We start from the raw sequence: 13,649 nt of genomic DNA, 5'->3' as shown, positions 1-13,649 counted from the left end.
AAGTGCTATTTAAGTTTTTACATAAACATGTTCTCTATGCATTTTTTTCAATTATGACAGGTAAGAAAATAATATCTACCTAGTTCAAATATGCCCAAGTGCTCTTAATTTTTTTCAAAAGTAGTCTTTCTGGAATTAAAAGCAACTGTGTGTAATGCTATGGCAAAAAGGACAAAGAGATTTTTTATAAATGTAACTTAAACAATTTAGAAATTATCACTTTGACACTACATTCTCTGATTTAAGTCATGTTTGCCCATGTAAATATATATATGTGCGTGTATATGTACAAACACACACATACCCACACATAATATCCACATAGATGAGGCCCGGCAACTGGTTATAGAATCAGGTAGCCTAACAGAGCATGTGAACTTGAAAGAACAGGGTCTCTAATCTAATCTCCTTATTTTATAGATTAATTATCAAATTGATTCCTAGAAATGTTAAAATGGTAAAGCTTGGAGCAGACTTCTATGGATTCTTCTTATGGATTCTAAGTCCTGACATCTTTCTCCCACACTGTCTCTTTGATTCTGGCTTATTTATTATATCAGTGAATTGTTTTGGAAAGTTTTAGTGGCTTAACATTTATTCCACTATATATATTATATATACTAAAATTGCATATATTTTATTACATATGTATGTACTTTATTATATAAAATTGCATATTCTTTATTGTATATATTATCTATCTATGTAATAAAAAGCCAGGGTCGTAACAACTGTTACAACTGAAGGCTCATCTAGACCAGAAGTCAGTGCTGCGTCGCTGTGGTGGTGCCACAACCCAGCACTGACTACATAGGGGGCTGTGGACAGGCCCAGAGAGAGGCCTACAGAGAGAGAGGCAAGGTCTGATCCTTAGCCTTTGTGGTAGCTGTTGATAAGAACTTGCCTCACTTTCTCTCCAGGCCTGGCCAACAGCCTCACCTCCATTTCTCTCCAATCCTCCACTTGGGCTGCTGATCAGCCACACCTTTCTGATCAGGCCTCATTGATAGGCTCAGATATGCTGACTGGCATAGGAAATGACTAATCATAACCACATTGGCTAGCAGAGGAGGGCAGTTGTGGGTGAGATCAAGCCAGCAGGGGAGGGCAGTTAGGGGTGATTAGGCAGGCAGAGGCAGTTAGGGTGATCAGACCAGCAGGGGAGAGCAGTTAGGCGTGAGATCAAGCAAGCAGGGGAGAGCAGTTAGGGGCAAGATCAGGCCAGCAAGGGAGGGCAGTTGGGGGTGAGATCAAGCCAGCAAGGGAGGGCAGTTAGGGGTGATCAGGCAGGCAGAGGCAGTTGGGGGTGAGATCAAGACAGTAGCAGAGAGGAGAGGAGTTAGAAGCAATCAGTCAGGCAGGCAGAGAGGTTAGGGGCCATCATGCAGGCAGACAGAGGGGTTAGAGGCAAGCAGCCAGGTGAGTGGTTGGGAGCCAGCAGTCCCAGATTGTGAGAGGGGTGTCTGACCACCAGTGTAAGCCCAATCCCACAGGGGTGAGATCAGGTCAGCAGTGGAGAGCAGTTAGGGATACCAGTTTATGTATCACTAAATTCTAGACACCACTGTATCATTATATTAAAAATAAAAAAAAATAAAAAAAGTTCCACAAGGATCTGGCCTAAACTGGTGGACAGACATCCCCTGAAGGGTCCCCAATTAGAGTGAGTGCAGAGTGGGCTGAGAGTACCCCACCCCCATGAACAAATTTTGTGCACTGGGCCTCCCTCTAGTATCTACACTAATAAAAGAGAAAAATGCTAATTGACCATACCTTTGTGACACCCACCAGCCAATCAGCAATGATGTCGGGTTAATTTGCATACACAGGCTCCAAGCATTCTGCACCACCTCAGCCACTGGGGCCTCAGCCACAGTGTGGGAAGGCAGAAAGGTGGCTCTGGGCCAGAGTAGACAGGTGGCTCTGGCCAGAGCTAAGGCAGTGCTGGCAGCCAGGGAAAGGAAGGCCCATGCTTGCATGAATCTTTGTGCATCAGACCTCTAGTATAGATATATAAAAGCCTAAGCCACCAAATGACTAATGGACCAGCTGCTATGATGTGCACTGAGCACTAGGGAGCAGATGCTCAATGCAGGAGCTGCACCCTGGTGGTCAGTGAGCTCCCACAAGCAGGAGTGTGGAAGTGAGCCTATTGAGCAGCAGGCAGGTGCAGTGGAGCTGGGATGAGCTGGAGTGACAGACAGGAGTGACAGGTGGTGTTTGACTTCCAGTTTTGGCCCAGTCTCCACAGGCTATGCCAAGGGACCCTACCAGTGCATGAATCCATGCACCAGGCCACTCATATAGTATAATATACTATATTATATATCCTCTTATACCGGCTTATGTATCACTAAATTTTAGACACCACTGTATCATTATATATTTTTTTAATTCAAATATTCTATTTGAAGCTTTTTTTTAAGTCTCCCAAGCATTTTTCTTTTGTTTACTGACATGGGCCTCCCAAATTTTGTTCTTTCTGTGGGACCATAGTCAATTTGGCATTAAAGGATGATATTCAACCCTTGCTTCTTTTATGGAGTTGCATGAAAATGAATGGGAATTTTACACAAAAGTAAAGAATAAACTATGGCCCTGAAGTATTCATTAAAGATTGTAGAACAGACCACCAAGACTTAGTTCAGTGCCTGGGAAGGGGTTCCAGTTAAATTTAACACTGCAGAAGAGGTTCCAGCTGTTGGCTTGATATGAAGGAGGAGATCTGCTTTTGTGACTGATTACTGTCCTCAGGAGAAAGAGGGAAGTGGGGCAATGTCACATCTCCAGTCACAGAGCCCTCTGTGGAGTCTGGGGCACTCATTTGAGAAGGCTCATAACTTTAATGGCTCCCTATCTCAGTTATCTTGTCTCTAGGCTTTGAAAATCCTAAAATCTAGAAAGGGAGAGATGAGAATAGGAATTCTGTTAGGTGTAGAAAGTACTAAAATAAAGTCAAATTACCTTATCTAAATTTCACTCTGATGACAAGTCATTTGTAGTTTGTTACTCTAGTTAAAATAACACAACTAGACTTTATTTGCTCTGTGTACTTGGTTTTATGTTTTTAAAATGTCACCTATTCCTTCAATCACTTGTAAGTACCCTGTAATCTCTTTTTAATGTAGGCACACTGGATTTTTCCCTTTTGTTTGCTGCCTTTGCATTATTTACTTTGATCTGCTGTGAGAAAATCTGAAAGTGTGTTGTCCTAAATGCTTGCATCGCACAACAAGATTTGAGGCCTTGTAGTTCGCATTGAAGAGAAAGGCTCTTGTGTGAAGACGCAGGTTTTGTTTAGTTCTCTCTCCCTGGTGGGAACCTTAATTGCATTTTCTCTCTCTCACAGTGGCTGGCTAAGGAGTGCCTGCCTTCCCTGCTGATGCTGAAGTTTTCAAGCTCTATTACTCTGTGACGGAGAAAATTCCTTGGTCCAGGAAGAAAAGGGTCAGATTAAAAAAAAAAAAAAAAAGTGTTTAAATAAGTATTGTCAGTTTACCATGCACAATCAACAAAAGGAAGAAACAATAGAAAGCCTGAATGTTTTCCTTCCTGATATTCTGGTAGAAGTTTTATATAACCCAGTTTATAACATGACAGATTTTAAATATCTGAGAGGCTTAGTCTTCAGGTCAAGGAGGTTAGACTTAATAATAACCAGTGAGAAAAAAGTTATTAATTTGTGTCTTAGTCATTCCAGTGTTCTTTCTAAGTCAATCCATATATGTGATTACAATATATATCCAAGGTTATTTCTGGAATTAGTATTAACTATTGACTTCTATGCCATTTTCAGCTAAGTTCTACAGATCTAATCATATTGATCTTTTCAGTTTCTATTTTGACTTTTTGAGCATCCAAGCAATATACTTGAATCATTAGATCTGAAATGAATATTTTAATTTTCTTCTCATCTGACAAAGTACACTTCATTTTAACTGGCTTTGACGCTATAGCTGCCATGTCTACTCCCACTTTCTGTAGTTTCATCCTGATGGGATGCAAGGCAATAATAGCAATCTACTTAACATTTTTCAAATTTCGAAGTATCTTAACTGTGGAAGTTCTATTGATCTGCATTCACAACAATGATTGTTTATTGTCTGAGTCTTAAATGTTTTATATTTATATATACATAAACTGTGGCTTTTAAAACCTATGGCATGTCATTCCAACTGTTATGGATTACTCAAGCATGTATTTTATTTTTCAAGGACTAATAGTATTCCTATTGCTTACTCCTAAATCTTCGTATGTTAGGCCCAGTTGCCTTGTTAACTTCTCCATTTATAAGTTGTTTTCTCTCTCTTTTATTTTTCTCCTTTAACCCCCTTATATTCTCACTTGCCTTGTTTCAAGCAGTTATTCATTAGCACAATAGTTGGCTTCGTAATAGTGACGTCAAGTAACTGAATAAAAAATTTACTATGTGTAAAGAGTATGTTTGTACTGAATTCCAGTTTCTTTTGTTTGAAATGTTTTTTGACTACTAGAATTTCAATTTGTAGGCAAAAGAGTGTCTATTCCATATAGGTACTCAATCATCATTGTTTCAGAAAGTCAGTGCATAGAAAATTGGTAAATGGGTAAATATAAATGGGAATAAAAACAGAACAAATATGCTAAGATTTGTTGTCAGGAATTTCATAATTTTAGGTTTGACTTGGTACACAAAATGCCCTGTTTTCCCCTAAGTTCATGAGATCTACATCCACTCACATAAGAAAAGAGAGTATATTTGGGTTAATCAAACTGAGGCCTATCTGTCATTTCTTACTCCTCTCAAACTATTTCCAATCTTTTGAATTCAATCGCTGTAATTATATCAGTTCTCTTAAAAGACTACTGTTCTCTTCTACCCTTTTCTCTATATACTTAAATTCATCTAGACATGCTCATTAGCCAAAGAAAGTTTTGTCATTATGAAGCACTAGAAACAGAGGTAAATCCCCTGTAGATTTTCTGATCCATTTCTTGACCTATTTTAAAAAAATAACCAGGCTCCCTAACCTTCATCAGAGAATTTCTGTCATAATAAAATGTACTGGTAAGTAGAAGAGCCACTTGCTAAATTATCTAGATTTGTTCTAAGATTTCAACAATGTCTAACTCCTAACTGACAACTTTTCCTTTTTCTGAAATAAATAAGTAGGATGATGATAAATAGAAAAAGGAGAAACTTTAAGAAGTATTTCTAAAAATATATAATGGGATTCATGGAACATAAAATATGCTGAGTCTTTTGAATTATCTAAAAATTCAGTTCATTCTATAGTTTTACTTTGACAGTTGCAAAATATATATGAGAATTTTAAACCACAAAATTAAAAAGGGAACAATTAGCTCTTGAATCCTCAAACATATATACTCCTCAAAATTATTAAGAACTCCTAGTATATCTTTGTCTATTATTTTACTTTTCACTAATTTGGAAAAAAACAACATGGAAATATGTCTTTCTATGACATCTGCTGGTGAATCATTCAAGATTTTTTTAATCCTGTTAACACACAAATATGATTGCTGTAAACACTTAAAAATCATCATCCTAAAACTCACCCAAAGAAGTGTCCAGTGTTCAAATGTATATTAAGTATTGAATTAGTTTTTAGAAGGTTCTCCTTACATTACTAACCAATTTGAAGATAATAAAGCCAGACATAGGCTTCCTGATGCTGTTTTTAATGACAATCATATCTGTCTTATAATGTTAATGTGTTCTTAAAGCTCTGTGCAGTCTTGTATCAAGGAGATGTTTTCACTTCATGTGTTGGATCACTGCTTTTCAATAAAGTTGAAAAGACTCTGTTGACCGGGTTCAGCTCATTGCACAAAGCCTGAAAGGCCCAGTGATTACTAATGGGAGTGCGTGGTCAGAACTAAGATCCCTAATTCCAACCTCTAGAAAGGTATCTTCACATTTTCCTCTCAGCATCTTTCTTATCTTCTCATACTCAAATTCCTAACATCTTTTTTCTTCCTTACTCTCTTCTCAACGAACCAATCCAATGCTGTTTCCAACCATGAATTCTTCTACTTCCTACTCAACTATCCATCAAAAAAATCCCACTGCTATCCCTAATCTCTCTCTTTTTCTCTCTCTTTCTCTCTCTCTCCTCTCTCCTTTCTTTTTCCTCAAAGACAAGTAGCAAAGATCAGGCCATTCAGTAAATAACATGAAGGGCAGGCTATGATAAAAACTCAAATGCATTATACTGTTGTCCTTAAGTTTTAACTTTAATGCTAATATTTATTTTAACTTTGGGTTTTATTACTTTACTTTGGAAAATCTATATTGTTTCTTCCAGTATAAGAGCCAAGTATACAAATATACATTATGTAGAGTTATTATGATCTTGTCTCCACTTAAATGCCTCTCAAAAGGAAAGAAAAATCTTCGATATAATGTAAATTACATTTTTATCTTTCATTTACATTTTCTTCTTTTCATTCTTCAAGTGCCAGCTTCAGTGATACTTTTATTGTAAAACTCTCTCTTCTCTAATTTCTAGGTATACCATAGAAAAATATTTAAATTCCAGACCCATCATTTATAATCTGTTGTAACTATTTATTCTTTTATTCCATTTCTACTAAAAGCTGTATATCTGGAGAGCAGGTATTATCTGTTATAATCTATATATTCTGGTTACTTAACACAGTACCTGATCCATAGCAGCTCAGTGGATGTTTCTTAAATTAATTCAACTTCCAAAGACTTACTGTTTAAATTCTTTGATCTTACATTTTGGGGACCTCTGTCTATTTTATGATAGGAAAATATGAGCAGAGGTCTTGATTTTGTTTATATATAATATGGTACCAAATAAATTTAATCTTTTTCTTGTTTGTAGAAAAATTTTAAATCCCATTTCTAAAGAAAGGAATGGAGTTTGTCCATTTCACCTGAAATTTAAGAAACTGAAGATGAAGTGATAGTTTAAATGTTGGGGACATAGTTTATTGAGAAATTAAGGTCTAATGGAGAAATCAGCGCTTACCATGTAAGTAGTGTGGTGCCATTGAAGTTTTCTGAACATGGTGTGATCTGATCCGATTCAACATTTAAAAAATATAGAAAGATCCATAATAAAGAAAACAAAGGTGTGTTCTGTGTCAGAAAACTAAAAAAAAAAAAAAGCTATAGTATAGTAAACTGAGGTTGCTATATTCAGTCCAGACATTTTTTTCAACCATATGAATTAAAAGCCAATTTTAGAATGGAGATTTCAAATAAAAATCATGAGTTGTACTAGTGGTACATATAAGAAACTTAGAAAATTGGTCTCTGTGTTGACATGGCAATAATTGATTAGAGGTGAGCAGTGTTTGTCAACTCTCCGTGAGATTTATGTGCAGGTTCACTGTAGTTCCCATGAGATCTGGTTGTTCACTGCCTGTTCTTTGAGGCATTCAAATTTGTGGCCTATATTATAACCTGATAAATATGGAAGACATGTGAGAGTTTCAATTCTACATTATTAAAAACTAGAGGCCTGGAGCATGAATTCCTGCACCAGTGGGGTCCATCGCCCGGGCTTGTGGGATCGGGCCAAAACTGGCTCTCCAACATCCCCCGAGGGGTCCCGGGTTACAAGAGAATACAGGTCAGGCCAAGGGATCCCACTGGTGTATGATCAGAGCTGGAAAGTGGGAGGTTGGCCAGCCAGAGAGGGTATGCAGGACTGTTCAAGGGTGTGTCTGGCCTGTCTCTCTCAGTCCTGATCAGCCAGACCCCAGCAGAAAGCTAACCTACCAATCAGAGCTTTGCCCCCCTGGTGGTCATTGCATGTCAAGTAACTGGTCGACCAGTCAACTCTCTGCCCCCTGGTGGTTCGTACTGTATATATATATATATATATATATATATATATATATATATATATATATACAGTATATACTATCTACCTTCCTTTAGTAATCACCCAACAAATAAAAGGCATGTTAGACCAGTGTTCCTCCTAGAATAATAATCTTAAGGATTATAATCAGGCAATTTTTTGTTTCCAAATTATGTATTTTAGAATAAAATCTAAACATAGACTTGATAAATATAAACAGTTCTCAGAAAATGTTGCTGTGTATCTTAAGGGAGAGATGGTTTTTGCATACATACATAATAGAGAAAAAGTTGCAGATTCCAATTTTTAGTATAAGAATAAATATTAATCATGATTAAACTTTATTATAAAAAACAAATTATGCCATTTGAAAGCTAGGATTTTTACTAAAATTTTCAACTTTAACTTTTTTTTTAAATTGGAGACTTTTGGTCAACATTATAGAACTATAATCCATAGACTGTTAATTAAAGAACTAGTGAGTGCTCTCATTAGTCACTGAGGGAAAATTTGAAAACAAATGAGTTGATTTCTCTATCATTTGCTCTATAGTCAAAGGAAAAGATGAGTAAAATATATATCTTTAATATTGCATTTGAGTTATATAAAAATCAAAGTATTAAAAATAGAAAAATAAATGCATTGTCAAAAATTTGGCTTCTATTACTGACTGTTACTGGCTGAACAATCTATTCGAATGAAGGGTTCTCATTTGTAAACCAAGAGGATTAACTAATTAATTCATAAGAACCCTTTGCATTCTAAAATTTTTATTATATAATAAATTAATTTAATAATTCATATATACTGACAATCAATGTGTCATATAGGGCAAATATTATACATAAATATTTAAAATTTTAAATACCTGGCAGAGATCTGCAAGTCTTCTATAGGTTGTCTAGTAAAAAATACAACCCCTTACCAACTTAAGCTCTTTGGGAGAATAAAGACCACACTCCACAGTGGGTTATATCACTAAACATATAGCCCATTTCTATTCTGTGGCCTACATTAAAACCAACCAAATAAAAAAACAAACAAAAAAACAATTAAAGGAAAAATGTAACCTCAACCCACATGTTTGGATTAATGTTTGTGTTTTAAATGATGGATATATATAGATGCTGTCCTTTATATGGATTTACGTGGATTGTTAAAGAACTAGGATATTGTAGTTGAGAATACTTCTTTTTGGCACACAATTTCCTAGCATAGGAGAAATGATACTAAGTTTGATTAGCACCTACACTGTACCATGAAAAATTAGAAAATGTCCATTTAATCTTCATAATATCCTGATGAAATAGATATCATTGTTTCCATTTCATTTCTGAGGAAACTGAGACTCATTGTTCAAGTTACAAAGCTGCTTGACGGAGACAGGCTACAAGTCCTGACTGTCTGGCTCTCTCCACTACAAGGCACTGCCTCCTGGAAGAATGTGTACACAGATGCTCTCTGAGCTCACCTTTCCTCCAGAAGTGTACCTGAAAATAACCATCGGATGATTGTTGTAAGCAGAGGGTCAAGAGACTGATAACAAGAGTTATGGGAGGCTGAGAAAATCTGTAGTAAAATTTTGGTTGATCATTAAGATAGAAAAATAATGCTTGGGAGCTTTGAGGGTCCATATCAGATGCTTGGATCACAGGTCAAAAGGCTTTGAGATTTCTGAGATGGAGTGGGAATGGGGAGTGATGAAGGAAAACAAGATGTACAGGTCAAGTCAGATGAGAAGTCATTTAGCAGAGGTGAATGATAATAACTAAAAAAAAAAGTTAGTTGAGTTGCAAAGTGAAAACAATAGCAGGATTTATTGGGAGGCAGAATAAATACCAGTTTTTCAGTCTGGGCAAGGGGAATTGGAATGTACTTTTTAATTTTATTCTATAATGAAATCATAGGTAAAAAGTTGCTCTCAAAATAGTTAAAAGGCAAAGTCTATACATGATAGTTTCACATAATTTTGTGAATGATGGATAGATTTTTAATAAAGACAAATGATCTGGGGCCCTCGAAATTCAAAGACTGACATTTCTTTTTTTTCTGGAATAGCATTAAATAATCTGATTTTAAAAATCAATATGTTAACTGCATTAAAGTAACATTTAAAGTTATAACACTGTCTTATTTAGTTAATTTTCCACAGGTTTTTGTCCCATATTAATTAACTGAATTATATATTGAGCTTGTGTGTGAAAATTAGTGATGGTTACTCTCACTTCTGTAATTAGATCATTCTAAAGCCCGAAAACCACAAGCTTTTCTCAAATACATCCTAGAAATAGCAGTAAAAAGTGGTCTTATAGTGGTGTTGCCAACACTGATTGCGAAATATTTTACTATGGGCTATTTATTTCCCTTATTGATTGTGCCCATTAAAAATATTTCTGCTAAGATTTGAAGTGCAATAGTGACTTTGACAAATACACAGGAAGGAAGGAAATGTTTGGTCAAATTACTGCTTAATTATTTCAAAGCAGGAGTGACTGGCTTTGTTTTGCCCTCTTTTACTGAATAACTTCTGATGCAATCAAACTGAAAAGTCAGGAAATTAACTTTTATGGAAATTGAGTCATGCATTAAATGCATTTTCAATTCTGATACTGTTTATTTAGTAACCAGGAAAACCAAACCAACTTGTACTATGAAGTATCAGGGTTTCAAGAAAGCAATTCATTTCCTATATTATTCCTTCACTTGGCTGAACAGTCTCTAGAAATTTTGTATTTTATATTGTTATGTAAAATAGAGAATATAATGTTTATGCTAATATTACTTTAGCTCAGTTTACCTGCAACAAAATTTTTAATTAAATCCTCTCTATATACTATTTATTCTTGCTTTCTTTTTTTTCCCTTTCTCTAAGTGGCCATCCTGTATCCTTATTAAAATAGACAAATGTCTGCATAATTATATTCAATTCAGAATCACTTTTTCAACTGAGGACCATGTTACATAAATAACTTACTATAGCATAACTAATAAATGTGTGTTTTTGTATAAATGAATATGTGTATGTATGTACATGTCCTTATCCATCTATGTTTATAGAAAGAGGCTTTTACATCAGTACAAATATAATAAAACTTTCATGATTATACTAAGACAGCATAAAATGAAGTGGACATACAATTATCTTTTAAAATTCATGTCCTAGACTTAATTACCTGGTTTGACTCTATGGCCATAGCACCATGCTTATGGTTGTTGTCTGTCCATTTTTTCAGTTTGTCAGTGTGAGGTAGCCCATTTACAGCTTCCTTCAGCCATATCCTTTTTTTTTTTAAAGAACAGTTTATTGACTTTTTCTTTTTAAAGAGAAAGGAAGGGAGTGGGACACAGAGAGAAACATCCATGTGAAAGTGAACATCCATGGGCTCCCTCCTGCACACCCCCACCAGGCCCACAACCTAGGCACATGCCCTTCAGACCTTAATCGAACTTGCAACCTCCTGGCGCACAGGGACAATGTCCAACCAACTGATCCACAATGGCCAGGGCAGCCATATCTTTTAATGAGAGCAACAGCATAGATTCCACACTTCCTTCTCTTGGCCTAGCGGATATGTTTGTAAAGACCTAGAGACAATGCTCTTTCTAATTGTGGCCTCTGTTGATGAATCACCAATTTAATTTTGTAGAGAGTTGTAGTGACCCATTTTGCCCCCTCTTATGCCTTAGAGTCTTTTGAAGGAGAGCTGGGTTTGTTAGCATGCATTGCCTCAGGAGCAGCTGAGGACCAGTGCCTGGAAAGTTTGCTCTAGAATGGAGGGCGCTGGGTCTCCTACAAAGTGCAAGTTGATTTTAGAATTAGGTTAACCCAGCAGTGAGTTAAAGGTTTTCAGCTTTTTAATACTCCACATCTATAAAATGTGGACAGGGATGCCTTCCTCAGAGAGACAGTGTCAGAACAATGACATGACTGGTAAGGTTTCTATCCTATAGTGTGACCTCAAAAGATGCTTGCTTCCTCTGCCTGCACATGTTCTGTATTGTAATGGGCAGCAGAACATCCTCACTTCCACTCTGACACTTGCAGATGAAGGGAGTCTTCCCATCCAAGGGACACTTTAGGTTACATGGTCCAGTCTATTTGCATGTTAGTGATAGAAACCCTCCATTCTAAGAAGTAAAGACATGACCAGATTATTGCGTGGTACATAACATAAGGGAATAAACTGGGCAATGCAACTACTGTCTTATAAAGTAATTGCTTGCTTTTGTGTTTGTTTTCAAAATAAAGGGCAAGTGGTACATTTGATGTATTACTTTTAGTTATGTATACTAATTCGTACTTGAAAAATTTTGAAATTCTCACTGATTAATGTAAGCATCAGAAAATATGATTTTACTTGAGAGTAATGTTAACCCAGAGAGTCATATCACTGAATATCATTTTGAAAAATTGTTTTTTAAAAACACTTGTTTGACATTAAAGCAGCTCACTCTTTGCTGTTGTCATTTTTTTTTTTTTACTTTTGTGTGTGTGTGTGTGTGTGTGTGTGTGTGTGTGTGTGTGTGAGTGTTGCTTTTTTTGACAGACAATAGGGTGACTGGACTGTTCCATTACTCTTATTTATAGGAAATAATATTAAACTTTAAAGATAAATGTGCACAGTTTGCGAACAAATGCAAAACAACAAACATAATAGAGATTATTTGTATGCCATTTCCATTGGTTTACTCTACAGATATGTCCTCAATGATAATAAAGTAATAAAAGATTGTTTTCACAGCTGTTTGTCTTTGATTACATATTTCTTTGAAGTGCTGTAATAAGACAGACTTTGAACCTGGAAAGAGATCAAATAATGAATTGTTCTGCTTTGTAAAGCTTAAGAAGGGATTTTATTGTCGAAACATATAGTGAGACATATTTTTTCTTCTAACAGCTAAATAATGGTTGAAAGTACTATGAGATCATTACAGATGGACTAGATTAAAGGGCTTGGGGCCAAGTGTGAGTGATCATTACCAAAAATTGGTGCTTTGGTTTTAAAAGTCAGATTTGGTTAATTACCAAACATTTCATTAGTTTACTTTGGAGTCAAACTGGAATAATATAAAGATGCTACAATTTATATTCCTATTTCTAATACTTATATCTAAAGACAATATGAAACTTAAATTCCTAAATCCCAAAAGATTTATGCTAAATTTGTTATCCACTTCAGATTTAGGCAGAATAGATTAATGAGATTGCATAAATTAAACTACATGTCATGAGATAAAAGAACATTAATAAACATCATATGGTTTTTATTTTTAACTAAAATAACAGTTTAGAAAATGTAGAAACAAGTTCAGTTGTAACACTTGCAATAGATTTTCAGAAGATATATATTAATATATCGATAGCTGTAACTATTATTTCCATGTATATTTTCTCTCAAGTATTATATAATACTTATTGATCTGTGGAGAAGTGGTGAGTATTATTAAGATAATAGAATTAGGCATAATCCTGAGAGTATTTTGTTTTGCTTCAACCTAAGATGTATGTGATTACAAAGCATCAAATGGAGTAGCCATTTCAATATTGTATATGTTACTATTAAAGTTATTTTAAAACAACAGACTGCTTTTGTAAATACTTGGAAGTTCTTGACTGTTTTAGAAAGAACAATACTTCCGTACACATTTTTGGATCTCACATAAACAGTTTAATATTTTTTGTAAACTAGTTTTTGTTGTTTTAAGAAGAAACTTTTCCCCTTTGTTTAAGATATAAATCTTTCAAGTGATAATTTTCATGGAAATGTTAGACAAAGGAATATTGTAACTTTAGAGATTTTTATGATG

General features: G+C 35.3%; 1 protein-coding gene and 1 non-coding gene across 2 annotated transcripts in view; both read left to right on the top strand.

Moving 5' to 3' along the window:
• DACH1 (dachshund family transcription factor 1) overlaps positions 1 to 13,649 on the top strand; it is a 425,048-nt gene that overhangs the window by 77,298 nt on the left and 334,101 nt on the right. The gene's annotated exons all lie outside the window — the stretch shown is intronic.
• Positions 8,763 to 8,857, top strand: LOC118731050. The gene has a single exon (XR_004991751.1). It is a non-coding gene; the product is annotated as a small nucleolar RNA SNORA4 (small nucleolar RNA).

This window comes from Pipistrellus kuhlii, unplaced genomic scaffold (assembly GCF_014108245.1).
Source record: "Pipistrellus kuhlii isolate mPipKuh1 unplaced genomic scaffold, mPipKuh1.p scaffold_m20_p_3, whole genome shotgun sequence".
Classification (NCBI taxonomy): Eukaryota; Metazoa; Chordata; class Mammalia; order Chiroptera; family Vespertilionidae; genus Pipistrellus; species Pipistrellus kuhlii.
This window is presented reverse-complemented; position numbering and strand designations above follow the sequence as displayed.